This window comes from Malus domestica, chromosome 02 (assembly GCF_042453785.1).
Source record: "Malus domestica chromosome 02, GDT2T_hap1".
NCBI lineage: Eukaryota > Viridiplantae > Streptophyta > Magnoliopsida > Rosales > Rosaceae > Malus > Malus domestica.
The window spans coordinates 15,654,219-15,669,975 of record NC_091662.1 but is presented as its reverse complement, the minus strand read 5'-3'; the positions used below and the strand labels follow the sequence as shown (position 1 = coordinate 15,669,975).

The following is a 15,757-nucleotide window of genomic DNA, read 5'->3' as shown; positions in this document are numbered from 1 at the left end:
GTGCTTTGCCCTTATTCTTAAAGTTTGGGGCCTTGGGAGTAAGGTTATGGCGCTTCGAGACTTTATTTCCTCCTTGAGATGGGCCTTGGCTCTGTTGACCTTGACGGGGTGGCTTCTGGCCACCCCTACCATGTATCTTTTAGCGTTTTGTGCGTTGATTTGTGCTATAATGTGCTTCAGGCATATCAGTCACCCCAATAGTTCGAGCTTGATGATTCTTCATCAATAGTTGATTTTGCTTTTTAGCAAGAAGTATAACAGAGATCAAATTCAAAAACTTAGGGAACTTCTGAGCTCTATATTGTTGTTGCAAGACAATATTAGTAGTAAAGAAGGTCAAATAGGTGTTCTCTAGGAGATCCTCTTCGGTCAAAGTTTCATTACAAAACTTGAGATGTGATAAAATTCAACAAACTTTAGAATTATATTCATTCACAGACTTAAAGTCTTGGAAGCGCAAATGCTGCCAGTCATATCATGCTTCAGGCAAGAAGATATCCTTCTGGTGATCAAAGCGATCAGCCAAAGCAACCCATAGTGCTCGTGGATCCTCCTCAGCAAGGTATTTGGTTTGCAGTGCGTCATGAATATGTCTTCGGATGAAGATCATGGCAGTGGCTTTCTCAACTTCACCAACCGGGTTGTCCGTCTCATCTTCAATGGCATGATGCAAGTTCTTTATAGTGAGATGGAGCTTCACATCTTGGACCCACTTGAGGTAGTTCCTTCCAGAGACCTCCAAAGCGGTGAAGTCGAGTTTGTTCAATTCGACATGTTCCTGTCACGAAATAGATGGACAAGATGTGGTTAGTGCAATGGAGAAAAAAAAAAATCAATCCATTCACATATGAGTAGAACATTCAGGTTCTAATAAACATGTAGTGGCGCATGAAAAAATCAATACACTCACATATGAGCGAAGCTTTATTGCGTGAAAGTATCATTCATAGTTTATTTGAGAAGCGCCACCATAATTGTAAGGCCGGGGCCAAGGAGTTTACTCACCAAGCGTTAGAGAAAATTACCATTTCTTTGAGAAGCACCACCACCATCTATTAAGGGTCCGTTTGGCAATGCTTCTTTACAATGTACTTTTTCTCATAAGCATTTCCAGAATAAACGCTTCATAGAAGCACTTCAAAATCTTTAATATAACTGCATGTGCTTTTTGAAAAGAGATATATAGATCTTTATAAAAAGCATTTTACGTGTGTTTTTAAATAGGTAAGCACTCTTAATTTTTTTTTTCCGTCAAATATGATCATAAACGTTTTTTTTAATAAATGTAAGAAAATGCATACAAACATGCCTTAAGTCTGCGATTTAGATATCTCTATCTCTACTGACTATAACCCACATTAACGTTTTTCTATTTCTAAAAATTGTAAAGAAAGGAATATTATATTATTAATTAAAATAAAATAAAATGTTAATATATTGTTTATTAGAAGGGAACCTTCAATCATGGCTCCTTTCCACTAATGTAAGAAACTTTTGAATGTGTACGTCACAAGGCCACTACTAATCTTGAAAAAACATAATGGACCAAAATTAATGGTTACATCAATTGTATGACTTCGATTTTCAATTTCCTCATATGATTCTCGATCCACATTTTATGATCACAGAGATGCTGGTTCATTGATGATCAACAACCAACAGAATTATTATGGTACGTTATTCTATATTGCTATTGTGAAACAACCATCTCATATATTTTTGTTTGAGTGTATATGTCACAGCCCGTTCCAAATTATTATATTCGTGGCTGTGAATGGACGAAATTGCCCTTAAGAAATACTAAGTTTGTGAAGCTCAAGTTGCTAATTATCTAGGTTCCTAAGTTTTGAAAATAAAATGGAATTTAATAAGGATGGAACTTAGATTTTTAGGTTAAAATGTTAAAGTTTGGTGTTTGGAGATTGGAATAAGGACCACGTGGGATCCCCACATCCCTCAAAACCCTCCTCATTTCCCGTATACTGTCCTTCATACTCTCTCTCTCTTCCTCAGACCTCACTCTCTCTCTCTCACCCTCTCGAACACACGGACCACCACCAAAACCACCCTAAATCTATACCAACGTCAAGTTTGAGACCACCATTGGAATCCTGAGGACTTCACGATCACGTTGGTATCCATTTCAGGTAAGTTTTACTTCGGAAAACCTAGATTCTAAACTCCCCATGAAAGTGTACTGTTCATAAGCTTTGAATTGGTTGATTTTTAGGACAATCCAAGCTCATAGGGAGCTTAGTGAGGTCCCAAGGAAGCTCGGAGTGCTTCGTTGGAAGTTTTTGGACGTAAGAACACGGAGATCGACAAGTTCAAAGTTTGGCCGGAGCTTTCGAGGCTCTTTCCGGCGAATCCCCGGCGATTTAGGAGTCGAGGTAGGTATCAATCTCTTCGTCTCGTCAAGTACTACAACTTTCCTTTTTGTTTCACTCAATTTCGTTGAGTATTGAAGAAGTTATACTCATTTGAAAAATACCCAGTTTCCGGCGACCTCCGAGGCTTTCGAGGCAGTTTCCGGCCAAACCACGGCGAACTAGGTGTTGTGCAAGGTACCATTCTCTTTGTCTCTTCAAGGGCTACAACTTTCGTTTTTGAATCACTTGATTTCGTTGAGAAATGACAAAGTTATGGCAATTTGAAAAACGGCCGCCGGAAAAACCAGTCCGGCGACCCAAGGAAGAAGAAGGTGCGCGTGGGGGCGCGTAGGTCCGTGCCTTCCTTGGCGCGTGGGGGCGCGTGCTACAGTAAATTTTTTTTTAAAAATATGTCGACGTCCGTGACGTCGAGTAGATCACCGTGGTATATTCATATACCCAAATTGAGCACCGTATGAGAAAGTTATTAAGGATTGTTGGTTAGGTGTTCGAATAACGTTTTATAGTTTTCACATTTAGGTAAAAATGTGAATTGACGATCCGACCGTTGGATGGTGATGAAATTTTAGGATGTTGTCCTAGAGATATATTGTGGACCTCTGGAAGTTATGGATTTAAAATCTGAGTGGCAGATCTTCCGGATCGAACTACGTAGTGACGTATTTTATATAAGTTATATATTCTATCGATATGAATTCTGAGGTTGGATTTGATTACTATTCTAGGCGGCGATCGTCGTGACGCCTTGATGTGTGGTGCTAGGGAGTTGTTGGACGAACTCCAGGTGAGTGGGCAGTTTTGTTTTCCGTATATATATATACTTGACGTTTCCCAGAAATTGAATTGAAATGAAAATATGTTTAAAATGAAATGCATATGAGTTATGTGGAAAAACGGGAAGTGAAATACCATGCATAGAATTGATATGAAAAGTATATAGAAATGTGAGTTGAAATGCCATGCATGAATTAATATATGATGCATATGTATGAATTGGTGCGGTGGACGCACAGGTAAGAATTGATTTATGATGCATATGTATGAATTGGTGCGGTGGACGCACAGGTAAGAATTGATTTATGATGCATATGTATGAAATGGTGCGGTGGACGCACATGTGAGTATTTATTTCTGTTATGATGATGTTGATGTATATTGAGCTCAAATCCTGCACCATAGTTTAGTGCTTATAGTATTCACCGCATCGCACGCTCGTCTTGGATCCAAGTAGATGCTAGTCGTACAGTCCACGTGGAGTGGGTACGACAGGCCAGTCGCGAGAGTGTTAGTGAGATTCCGACTGGTGGGTGACCTTAGATTATGTGCACAGATGATTTATGAGAAGCACTAGAGCGTAACTTATGTGCAGAAGGCCGTACAGGTCACGTGGAGTGACTCCGGCAGAGTGTGAGATTGATAGATTTTGAGCTCTAGGTTCAACCGTACAGGGCTATTAGAGGGCCTCCGGTTGATTACTTTATTGCACCTGATATGATTTATGTTGATGCATTCATACCTTATTACTGTTGAGATGATGTGGCATGGCATAATTAATATGAGAAATGTTGAGATGATGTGGCATGGCATAATTAATATGAGAAAATGTTGAGTTAATGAATTGAAGTATTGAGAATATATATATGTATATTTATATTTTATATTTCTGGGAAAGTATACAGGTTTTACGGAGAGGGGTTACAACGTTTTGAGAAATGTTTGGATTTGGAAAAGAATTGTTTTACTGACCCACTCAATTTTGGTTTTGCGCCCCTCCAGGTTCAGGAATCACAAAGGTGTGGTGACTACGAGGAATTCGACGGTGTTCTGACAGATTGGTCAAAATTAGGACTCACCTTCGGGTGTATCAACTTATAAATTGTATCTTAAAGCTTCCGTACTGTGCAAATGGTTACGTCACTCTCACGTGACGGCCAGCATGCCCTCCTTCGGGACGGGGTGTGTCAGTATAGTTCAGATTAACAAATAGAAATAAAAATTATACATCCGTCGTTGAATTAATTTCTGAAGGACGGCCCATGTCCCTCAATTGCCAGAAAAAAAATTATAAAAATGAAAAAAAATGGACATGTTTGTTCACGTAAAAAAAGAAAAAGAAAAAAGAGTAATAGAAATCCGAAGGAGGTTAATTAGTCATATCCAAGGTATAAAATATCGATGATATTTGAAATATTGGTAGTCCAAAACACGGAAATTTCGATGGAAATATCAGGATATTATCGATATCGATAAAAATTGAATAAAAACCACGGAAATTGTAAGAAAAACTTGGAAATTTTTATTGAAACTTTGCATGATGTTTATTTAGTCAATTATCTATTAGTTTATCATAAAAAATTGGAAGGAAATGCATTACATGATAGATATAACTGATTTAAGTTGGTTATATAGCGAGCTGGCAAACATTGTGAGTGTAGAAAATATGTAGTAATTAATGAAAGAAGTTTAAACACACCATAATCATTTATATATAATGAATTAGTACAATATTTTACACTTTATACATTGCATGGTAAGATACATGAGTGACTTAGCAATGTCTAAAATATCGATGATATCGGAAATATCGGTAGTCCAAAAACACGAAAATTTCGATGGAAATATCAGGATATTATGAATATTTTAAACTATGGTCCTATCCTATGCAGCAAATAATCTTCTTACTTTTCGAATGAATCTTCGTCATATTGGACATGTCTTGGTCTCCCCGTCAAAGATCCTGCAACATGTAATCTCTGTAATAAGATACCAAATTTCAATCGAACACCAACATATTCTGAAACGTTTCGAATTTTCTACATACCTTTCTGCACAGACATCGCAAGTAGCACAGTGGCCACAAGGAACCAAAAAACAATCCCTCTGCTCTGTGTAGCAGATCACACATTTTCTCATCATACAAGTCCTCTGAGGAGCTCTTAATCACGGTATTGCTGCTATTACTACTGCTGCTGCTGCAATTTCTGGATTCGATATCCTACTCTTCACATGTCCCATATGCTAATCGCACTGTCTTTCCTGCAGGCTGTAACGGGTCAGTTTCAGCACTGCCTCCTACATCTTCTAAGCCGGTGTCCTCGTATTCGTTTATGTACTTCATTACCATGACTGCAACAATCACAAGCAATGCTGCAGTACATATATGGTTGATGAAACTGCATTAGTTAATGTAGTCAATATGAAGAGCAAGAGCAATTTGAACTTCAAAATTTCGACGAAATCTTACTTAAAATTGCAATGTACGCAATAAAACGCGCTAGAAAAGTAAGTGTGATGCACCATTCTACTAAATCATCCTGTCATTATACAAATAGAAAAATTGAGATCTCTTCCATTTACTAATGTTGTGTTAAAACTTTCATTATGTAGGTAACTTTTGCAACAAGAAAATGAAACATTACATGTAATGTAACGTGTCTTACGTCTGTAAACACGGAAATTCCTGCAATGAATGAGACAAGAACACGTGTACAAAATAATATTTTGTATTAATGATTTTGGGGTTACAATCTCTTTTACAATTTGATCATCTGATTCGATCTTCGTAAGGTGTTGATTTGTGGATGAGCTGCTGATCCAAAGGGCTGTTGGGGCTTGATCTTTAGGATGAACAGTGGTGTACGGATCTTCAAGGGCATTCAGGCTTGATCTTGAAGAACGGTGGATGAATTTATTGATGTTGTTGATCCAAAGAGCCGTCGGGGGCTTGATCTTAGGATGAAGTCCCTTAATGTAGATGTCGATCCAAGGGCCGTCGATGCTTGATCTTGATTTGGGTTGGTAATTTCTTCAAGGGCCGTCGGGGCTTGATTTTGAATTCGGGTGGAAGATTTTTTGGTTTCCTCAAATTGTTGATTTTCCACAAGCTTAATCTTGAACTGGGCTGGAGGGTTTTCTGGTTTCCTCCAAAGGTCTGAACTTACTTATTTTATCTGGAGCTGAATTTGATTTAAGGGTGGTGGACACTTGATTTTGAATCGAATTTGTGATTTTTTTAAGGGGCGTTGAGGCTTGAGCTTGAATTTAAATAGGACCTCGAGCGGTTTCAGGATTTGGACACATGGTCGGTAGGCACGAGGTGGAGGTGATGGTTCGTTTCTTTGTTCAATCTTTCCAATTCATACTTAAGAGGGTCAAGGGATAAGGTCAGAAGCTGCAAAAAGTTTGCTCTGAAAGATCAAGTAAGTTTGCAGCATTTTCATATGAACCCCGAGCAGTTTGGTTAACAGAATGATCTTTAAAGGTGGTGGACATTTGATTTTGAATTGGACTTGTGATTTCTTCACGGGCATTCGAGGCTTGATCTTTAATTTAAATAGGACAACGAACGGTTTCACTTGGCAAATGAGATTTAGCTTTATTGGGGATGGATCAACACATGCAGTTATCGTGTTTGTTGATTATCCACAAGTTTGATGTTTCATTGTCGCACATCTTATCTATTCTTCAGGCAGATGTGGTATCTTTTCTGGAAGCACATCAGCAGTTGAATGTGAGTACTCGAGAGCGATGCTAGGTAAGCAATCAGGGAAGGGATTCCAGGCAGTTGGTTCCTGATTGGCAGCTTGATTCCAAGTGCCGACTGATTGCTTTCATTCTCATTGCCTTGCAGGTAAGAACAAGGACAAAAAAAAAGGACAGGGAGAAAGCATGATATGATATACTTTCACTTTAGACCTTGATGATATGACATACTTTTGCTCTTGAAAAAGCAGTGGTGATTTGATGGCATTGCACGGTGAGGCGTTGCTCTTCGGTGACGGTGCTGGTGAAAGGTTGTTGAGGCTTTTCGAGCTTTTTGATTAGAGCAATGACGGCAGGCTAGGATTTAACTTAGACTTCTCTGTCTGGATTATGCGGTTCTACAGGGAAGGGCGTCGTGCTACAATGATTTGTTCCAGCTCATTGTGCTGTATGTTTCTCTACTTGTTTCTTTTGCATAGCAGAAGTGGTGCGCAACCTTTTGCCTTTAAATGGTCATTCAGAGCATCACCTCTCAGTGACTCATCCATGCTTGGCAGCTTCAGTGTAAATAGCCGACATCATATCAACTGTCCTGAAGTATTTGCTAAGGAAATTCGAGGCCTATCAACAGTTAAAGATGAGCACTCAAGACAATGCTAGGTAAGCAACCAGGCAAAGGTTCCGGGAAATCAGTTATAGATCGGAAGTTTGATTTCAGGTTCTGACCGATTGCTTTTTTCTTCCTTGTCCTGCGAGCAAGAGCAAAGGGAAATGAAAAGACAGGGGAAAAACATGATATGAGATATCTTTGCTTTCGACCCTGATGATATGAGACACATTTGCTTTTGAAGAAGTAGCGGATGAATCAGCACATGTTTTTGTTGTGATTGTCTCTACATGCTTTGATGTATCATTTTTACTTGCCTCATCTGTTTTCCAGGTAGATGTGATATCTTCTTTGGAAGTACATCAACGATTGAAGATGAGTACTTGAGAGCAATGCTAGGTAATTAATCAGGGAAAGGGGTTCTAGGCAGTCGGTTCCAAATCGGAAGGTTGATTCCAAGTGTCAGCTGATTGCTCTATTTCTCCTTGTCCTGCAGGGAAGAACAAGAACAAAGAAAAGGATAGGGAGAAAGCATGCTATGAGATACTCTTGCTTTCGACCTTGATGATATGAGATGACTTGGTTGAAGGGGTATTTTCAGGGATGAAGAAAACTGAGTATGTCGAGAGGTTTGGTTACAGATGTATTCTTGGCAAGGAATAAGAGTCAGGTGTTTTGGATGTGTTCCTTGCCATAGAGGATGAAGGTCGACATATATAGGGATTTCCCAATAGCAAGTGGTGGTGCGGATGCGGTCTTGTCACCCACGCTTGTTAGAAAAAGTGTGGTAGTTGGAATAGTGAACTTCGTGTGTTTTCAACTCTGTTAGAGATCTTTGACAAAGTTGCACGTCTTATCTGACAAACTGAGGTTGCGTCTGAAAAGTGTTGACGGACTTTATGCGGGAAAATCCGGCTTTTGAAATTCAAAGAGTGGTGTCTCTTTGATTTTTGAATTGGGGGTTATGTTGCCTCTCCTTTTATAGAGGTATCGATCACATCTAACATGCACACTTTGAAGATTGCTCGCTTGTGGAAATTGTCTTTGGTGTATTTATGAGATTTTACTCCATCCAACCCTTTTCTTTTACCATTTTTGAAAATGGCTTACCTGTCTAACATTTGCTTAGATTTAAGTCTCAGGAGTGATACAGGTACCCCTCGTTAGGGTAATATATGGAGCCTGTCCTTCTTATCTTCTAATGGCCTTCTTACTGTTGAAGACTCCGTGATGAGGGATGCAATAACAGCTATAGTAGTAGCTAGGAACCTCCTCATTCCTAGAGATAATAGGCTGCTTTCAAGATGATCCGATGAGTCGGCTGTCCAAGACTCCCTGACTTTCAGTGTTTAGTGTGCGGGCTCTGTGTCCAATATAGGCCAACGCCTACTTGGTCGAACTTGCCAAGTTGAATCATTGATGACCGAGGTGGCAAATCTTAGATAAGAGATCAAACAACTCAAGCATGAGAATAGAGATTTGTGCATGCTTGCAAATAGTTATTCGACAAGCATGAAGAGGAAGCTTGATCAGCTGCAGAACTCTGAAGGTCGAATTCAAAGTGACCATCAGAGATTTGTGGCTGTACTCCAGAGGCACTTTTTGCCTTCGTCATCTGGGGTTCAACCAAGTATTGAGGCTCCGAATAATTAACCTCTGGTGCCTCTTCTTCCTGGAGTTCCACCAAGTACTGTGGTGTCACGTGAGCAACCTTTGTGAAGGCTTCCCTTTCTTTCCTTTTTTTTTAATTTTTTATTTACATATTTGAAATTTCTAGAGATATCAATAGACAGACTTTATTTCATTCAGTGTATTGTGCTAAATACCATATAGCATATATTTCGCTAAGATATGGTACTTCCTTTTTTTTTTTTAAATTATATATATTTTTTTAGATGGTGCCTGATGCACCATGTTAGTACCATATTATATTGGGCCTCGTTACTTGGGTTTCCAGACATTAAGCCTATGATTTATGTAAAAGAGGAGGAGCCATTAGTTTATAAAAGGGACTCCTTACCCTCACAATCCTCATGCCTCACATCCCCAAACAGACGCTTTCATATTTAGAGCAACCCTCTCACAAACAAAGAAACTCTATCAAACTCTATCTTTTTCTGGGGGACTCCCCCTCACACTTGTAATCCATACATTCATACAGAGAAATACAATTAACATTAGTGTGGACGTAGCCCAAACATTGGGGTGAACCACGATACATCTTGTGTTCTTTACTTTCTTGCAGATTCATGGTTGGATTTACGTTGTTCCAAGACCCCTCCGGTTTTGTGCATCAACATTTGGCATCGTTTGTGGGAAACGATACGAAAAGTTGTGTCGGTTCTTTTTCATTTTTTCACCTCCACCGTGAATCTGCAAAATCACAAAAACCCAAGACACGAGTCCCATCTCTCTCTCCTTTCTCTTTACAGATCACTTTCTCAATACTTTCTTTTCAGCTCTGGACGTTTCTAGGCAGCTGAACATGGAACGGTTGCTTGTGTGCATGTCTGTTCTAGTAGTAATGCTTGCGGAATGACTGCTAATAAAGTGGTTTTATATGAGGATACTGCAAAAAAAAAAAAAAAAAAAAGCTTAAGGAGTTTATTTCAGCTCTATGTGGTTGTGAACTCATGGCTCAAATCAAACATGCTGTTCTCTTAAAGTTATTTTGGAAAATGTTGAATCTGTACAACTACATCATCTACATCAAAATGGTCGAACTCCTCCGCAGCCTGCTCCTCCCAAAGCTCTGCACCCCTCATCGGCCTTACCGTCGCTATCTCCGACTCTCTTTACAAGGCCTCCACCAAAGCCATCGACGTCTTGACCGCCATGGCCGTCCTCGTCGAGCTCACGGACCGTGATTCGCTTGTCAAGTCTGCAAGCACATCGCTCAACAACAAGGTGGTGAGCCAGTACTCGACTCTGCTCGTACCGATGGCTGTAGACGCCGTGCTCTCAGCGGCTATTGGGATTTACGGTGAGGAAGGTGGCCGGAGACGTTCGAGAAGGCGGCCAAGTTCTGCTATGACGTTAACTTCGAGATCACAGTCCACAACGTCGCCCCCCTCCGTTGCGCGACAGAGTATTTAGAAATGATCGAAAAGTACTGCGACAACAACCTCACCGGCCACATTAAAGATTTCTTATCTCAAGTCGCTCTCATGAGCCTCTCTGGCGCCATTATCGTGCTCAAGTTCTGTGAAGATCTCCTTCCCATGGTGGAGGACCTTAAAATCGTACAGAAATATGTCGATGTCGCCTGTTCTAAGTGAAAACCAAGAAGAAAACTTTTACAGAGACTACTTATCATCCACCAGTGAAAACATTCACGAAAAAGGCTGTCATGTACTTGATTGGAAAAGCATTAAAGGGAAGAAGATAAAACAAAAGCAAAAGTAGAAAGCAAAAGCAAGGAATAAAGGGAGGTTTTCCTCTGCGAAAGCACATGTGTGACATTGCAAAAGCAAGGAATAAAGGGAGCAGATCATAATTTCGTCAAAAATAGAGATAAGAACACGTGAAGGTTTCCTTTAACAGCTGGACCGCTGAGGTTGATGTGAAGGGAGAAATTTCGCTTCCCAGCAGTTTTTTTTGAATTATGTGATTTACTTTTCTTATCCTTTAGAGACATCTGTATAACCCCACATAGGGTAATCATAAATAAAGAAAGAAGGCAGCATGCCAAAAAAAAAAAAAAGGGGCAAGCCCAAAGTAATGGGCTGGAATGTTATGTGGAGGGCGAAGGCCCTTATGCCCAAAAGAGCCAGGCCTTATGGCTTCAAACTCCAACCTCCATCCCTCCACTTAAGGTTCACCCTCTATTATCACCAACTAGGTGATCAAAAGTACGTCTAGTACTCCAAAATTATTCGGTAGCATGCCGGTATTATCACCAACCAGGTGATCAAAAGTACGTCCAGTACTCCAAAATTTTTCGGCAGCCTGCCGCTATTATCACCAACTAGGTGATCAAAAGTACGTTTAGTACTCCAAAATTATACATGAGCATCACTTATGTCAATCATACATAAACATTTATGAGCATCATTCATCTCAATCATACATAAACATTCATGAGCATCACTCATGTCAACATCCATGAGCATTACTCATGTCAATTAACATAAAAATTCATGAGCATCACTCATGTCAATAAGCTTTGAAAGCTTCATTTACAGAGCTCCAGCTTCGAGAGCTTTAGCTTCGAAAGCTTCATTTACAGAGTTCTAGCTTCGAAAACTTCATTTACAAAAACTCCAACTTCGAAAGCTTCATTTACAAAAGCTCCGACTTTAAAAGCTTCATTTACAAAAGCTCAAGCTTTAAAGCTTCACCTACAAAGCTTCAGTGCATGGTATATAAAGACCGCCTCCGAACAACCGCCACTTCAGCCCATACATGGATTGAATTTGAAGTCTCTAGCCAACAGACTCTATTGACTGAATACTTGGGGGGACCAAACTATGTACCATATATTGGGCTTCCGCAACTGGGCCTTATGAAAAATACTTGGGGGGACTTAGCCCATTATTTATGTACTGAGGAGCGAACCCTTATTCTATAAAAGGGACTCCCTCACCTTCATTAGAGAGCATTGTCGCCAGTTGAGCAACCGCCTCACCGCGAGCATCACTCATAACCCATCACTTATGTATTGAGAAACGAGCCCTTATTCTATAAAAAGACTCCCTCACCATCATTAGAGAGCATCGTCGCCTACTGAGCAACCGCCTCGCCGCGAGCATCATTCCTAACCCATCACTTATGTATTGAGGAGCGAGCCCTTATTTTATAAAAATGACTCCCTCATCATCATTAGAGAGCATCGTCGCCTGCTGAGCAATCGCCTCACCGCGAGCATCAACTCTAGCCCATCATTTATGTATTGAGGAGCGAGCCCTTATTTTATAAAAGGGACTCCCTCACCTTCAATGCCACAAGCCAAGCTAACCAAGGCAACATAAGCTATAAGCCGAGCAGCCTCGCATCATGTGCTACTTCTAATTGAGCATCATTTCACATTGAGCACCGTCTCATATTGAGTATCAGTTCTAGACGACATCTAGTTACTTCGGCCCACACATGGACTGAATTTTAAGTCTCTAGCCAAAAGACTCTCTTGACTGAAGACTTGGGGGACTACTGTTGGTACCATATTATATTGGGCCTCGTTACTTGGGTTTCCAGACATTAAGCCCATGATTTATGTAAAAAAGGATGAGCCCTTAGTCTATAAAAGGGACTCCTCACCCTCACAATCCTCAGGCCTCACATCCCCAAACAGAGGCTCTCATATTTAGAGCAACCCTCTCACAAACAGAGAAACTCTTTCAAACTTTCTCTTTCTCTTGGGGACTCCCCCTCACACTTGTAATCCATACATTCATATAGAGAAATACAATCAACATCAGTGTGGACGTAGCCCAAACATTAGGGTGAACCACGATACATCTTGTGTTCTTTACTTTCTTGCAGATTCACGGTCGGATTTACGTTGTTCCAAGACCCCTCCGGTTTTGTGCATTAACACACCATTCCCCCCATTTTTGTTTCCACCTTTCAATGATTTTGTCGCCACCAACTTTTTTTTTCTTTTGATTTTCTAATAGTAGCATGCATTATCTTTTTGTGTTTGTGTGTGTGTGTTTGTTTAAATGATAAGTATGGTAGATTGACACTGATGGGTTCCTCGATGGGCTTTCTCACTGCACTGTATTCTTCTTTGCATGCGACTTGCACAGTCACCGCACTACATTTTTCTCTGCATGCGGATCATTGTTTGCACAATCACTGCCCTGCATTCTTCTCCGCATACAGACCATTTTTTACTTGCACAGTCACCGCATTACATTCTTCTCTGCACACAGATCATTGTTTGCACAGTCATCACCCGTCTTTTGCTTATACGGGTCAGTGACGCTTGGGAGATCATTATGGACTGCACAACCACTGCATTATATGCATACTGGTTTCATTTGTAACTGTTGAGACCATTATATATCCGTACACATACACACATATAGGGCACCGCATGGCCACTGCACTTGCTTGCTGTCTTGCATCATGACTGCACTGTCCTGTAATCTTGCGCTGCTGCTGACTATAATTGCAACTGTATGCACTTTTTCCTCGCTGCACTGCGTTCTTTGCGTCTGCCGCCCGCTGAACTCGATGCTGGACAAATAGAGTGGCTCGAGTGCAGGTTTGAACTGCAAGGGCGAGTTGCTTTCCACCTCTTCAACTTCTGCAACTCTCCGTGCTATTTGTGGGAGTTCGATTGTGGTGGAGACGAGGCACGAGTTGTCACGAATGGGTTACTTGTAGAGGAGAGAGAGAGCCATTGCTGCAGACGGGAAGAAGAAAATGCAGTTGGCTAGGAAAGTTCCTTCATGTATCCTTTACTCTGTGAGTCATGTATATATATATATATATCCCATCATTGTGTAAATATATATATATATATATACCAAATATATGGCAAGTGGTTGTCCTATCACCGCCCATCACCGTGCATATATATATACATATGTAATATAATGTGTTTATTTTTATATAATATAGTGCTTGTGTGCAAGAGACTGCAACAGGGTTTCGATGTATAGTGCCTTTTGATCACAGTTTTCCCTTGATGGTGCGTTGCCGTGTGGTGCTGTGCAAGAAACTGCAGTGGGGCCTCGTTGTGTAATGCCATTTGGTCACAGTTTTTTCTTTGGTGGTGATGTTGCCGTGCAGTGCAAGAAACTGCTTGCGTAATCGCTGTGGAGTTACGTAGTGCGATTGTGTAGCATTTTGGTTTTCTTTGCCATTGTAGCGTGCCTTGAAGGACCATTCTGTAGTTGCCCTCTTTGCCGTGCTGCTCAAGTTTTGTTGCTGATTTTTTTTTTGTTGCGGTCATGGTATTTTTCAAGTGTTTTAAGAGCAACACCATCACCATTCTTGTGAAGGAAGACGATTTGCAAGATAGGGGAACAACGTTGAAGTTTTACTCACCACTGACTGGTCTTAAGGCACTTGCTCTTCCCGAAAAAGACAACTCCATGCATATTAAGTCATAGTCTTCTGAAGTATCTTGGGAGGTGATAGACTCTGTTCAACCAAATACGAAGAAGAAGGCGTGCACATTGAGGTTTCTTATCTTGAATCCTTTGCACCATGTTCGTGACAATCATCTAGCTTCGTTTAAGCTTCTTGGTGATCACATCCGTAACGGAGCTATGGCTTGGAATAATACCCTGTTGACTACTGAAGAAGCCGTCTTTGATGAGTTTTATTAGGAGTGGCTTGAAGATGTCTTGAGCCGATCTAAAGATGTGCTTACTAACGTGGGCTTTTACCACGCTGTGTACACATCTTTGTTTAGTTATGATAGCCATCATTCCGTCATTCGTGCGTTCTTTGAGAATTGGTGTTCAACGACCAACACACTTCACACAGCGCAAAGGGAGATGCTAATTTTACTTTGAGATCACAACAAGATAGGAGGCTTGCCGATCCAAGGTAAGTTTTATGACGAGGTTGTTCCCAGCACGGAGGAACTTTCTCCTTGCAATAGCCGAGGATTGCCTGTGAGTTGCTGCTGTTTGTTTTAGGCATATCACAAGCTTTCCCAAGATGCTAAAGGTAAATTAGGCGTGAGGATTTCTTCATGGATCCGATTTTGGTATTGGGAGGCCATGAGGTACAAGAAGTCTTTGAAGAAAAGTGGTTGTAACAAGACAACTAGGCTAAAGGGAGACTCAGACCCGTCTGATGTTATTGGCTCAGCCAGGCGCCGCTTCTCTGCCGAGTTGAAAGCGTTTGAGAATATTGGCATAACATCAGAGCATGTGGACGAGTCTTACCTAGCTGGTTTCTTAGCTTGTTGGCTTTGTAAGTTTGTTTTCCCAATAAACGACGTCAACTTTGTTCATCCTGGAGTCTTCACAGTTGCTAGCAAGATGGCTGTAGGTGAGTCTTTTAGCCTTGCTATTCCGGTCTTAGCCAATATTTACAATGGCTTGAGCATTATTTCTAACTTGGCAAGCATTGAAGATTGTGCTGCGGTACTTCCTTACCACTATGTGTATGGTTGGTTGGGTGAATACTTTGGCACTCATTTTTCTTTGTTGACTTTAGACAAGTCATGGCCTTCTTCATCAACTGTAGTCAAGCTGGGGCCTTTGATGATGAAGTATTCTGGAATGCTCTCTGCAAAGAGCCTTGATGATTTGTAGGCGCAAACGCTATTTAAAAGTTGTGAAGGTTTGAGGAATGACCTTCTAGCAAGAGTTGG

At 40.7% G+C, this 15,757-nt stretch overlaps 1 long non-coding RNA gene and 1 pseudogene across 1 annotated transcript; one reads left to right on the top strand and one right to left on the bottom strand.

Moving 5' to 3' along the window:
• Nucleotides 1-1,958: 1,958 nt before the first annotated feature.
• On the top strand, nucleotides 1,959-4,409 carry LOC139193104 (uncharacterized). The gene is made up of 5 exons (XR_011577564.1): nucleotides 1,959-2,147; nucleotides 2,231-2,390; nucleotides 2,496-2,564; nucleotides 3,116-3,174; nucleotides 4,167-4,409. It is a non-coding gene; the product is annotated as an uncharacterized lncRNA (long non-coding RNA).
• Nucleotides 4,410-5,048: 639 nt separating this feature from the next.
• On the bottom strand, nucleotides 5,049-5,514 carry LOC114823025 (E3 ubiquitin-protein ligase APD2-like; annotated as a pseudogene).
• Nucleotides 5,515-15,757: the final 10,243 nt, after the last annotated feature.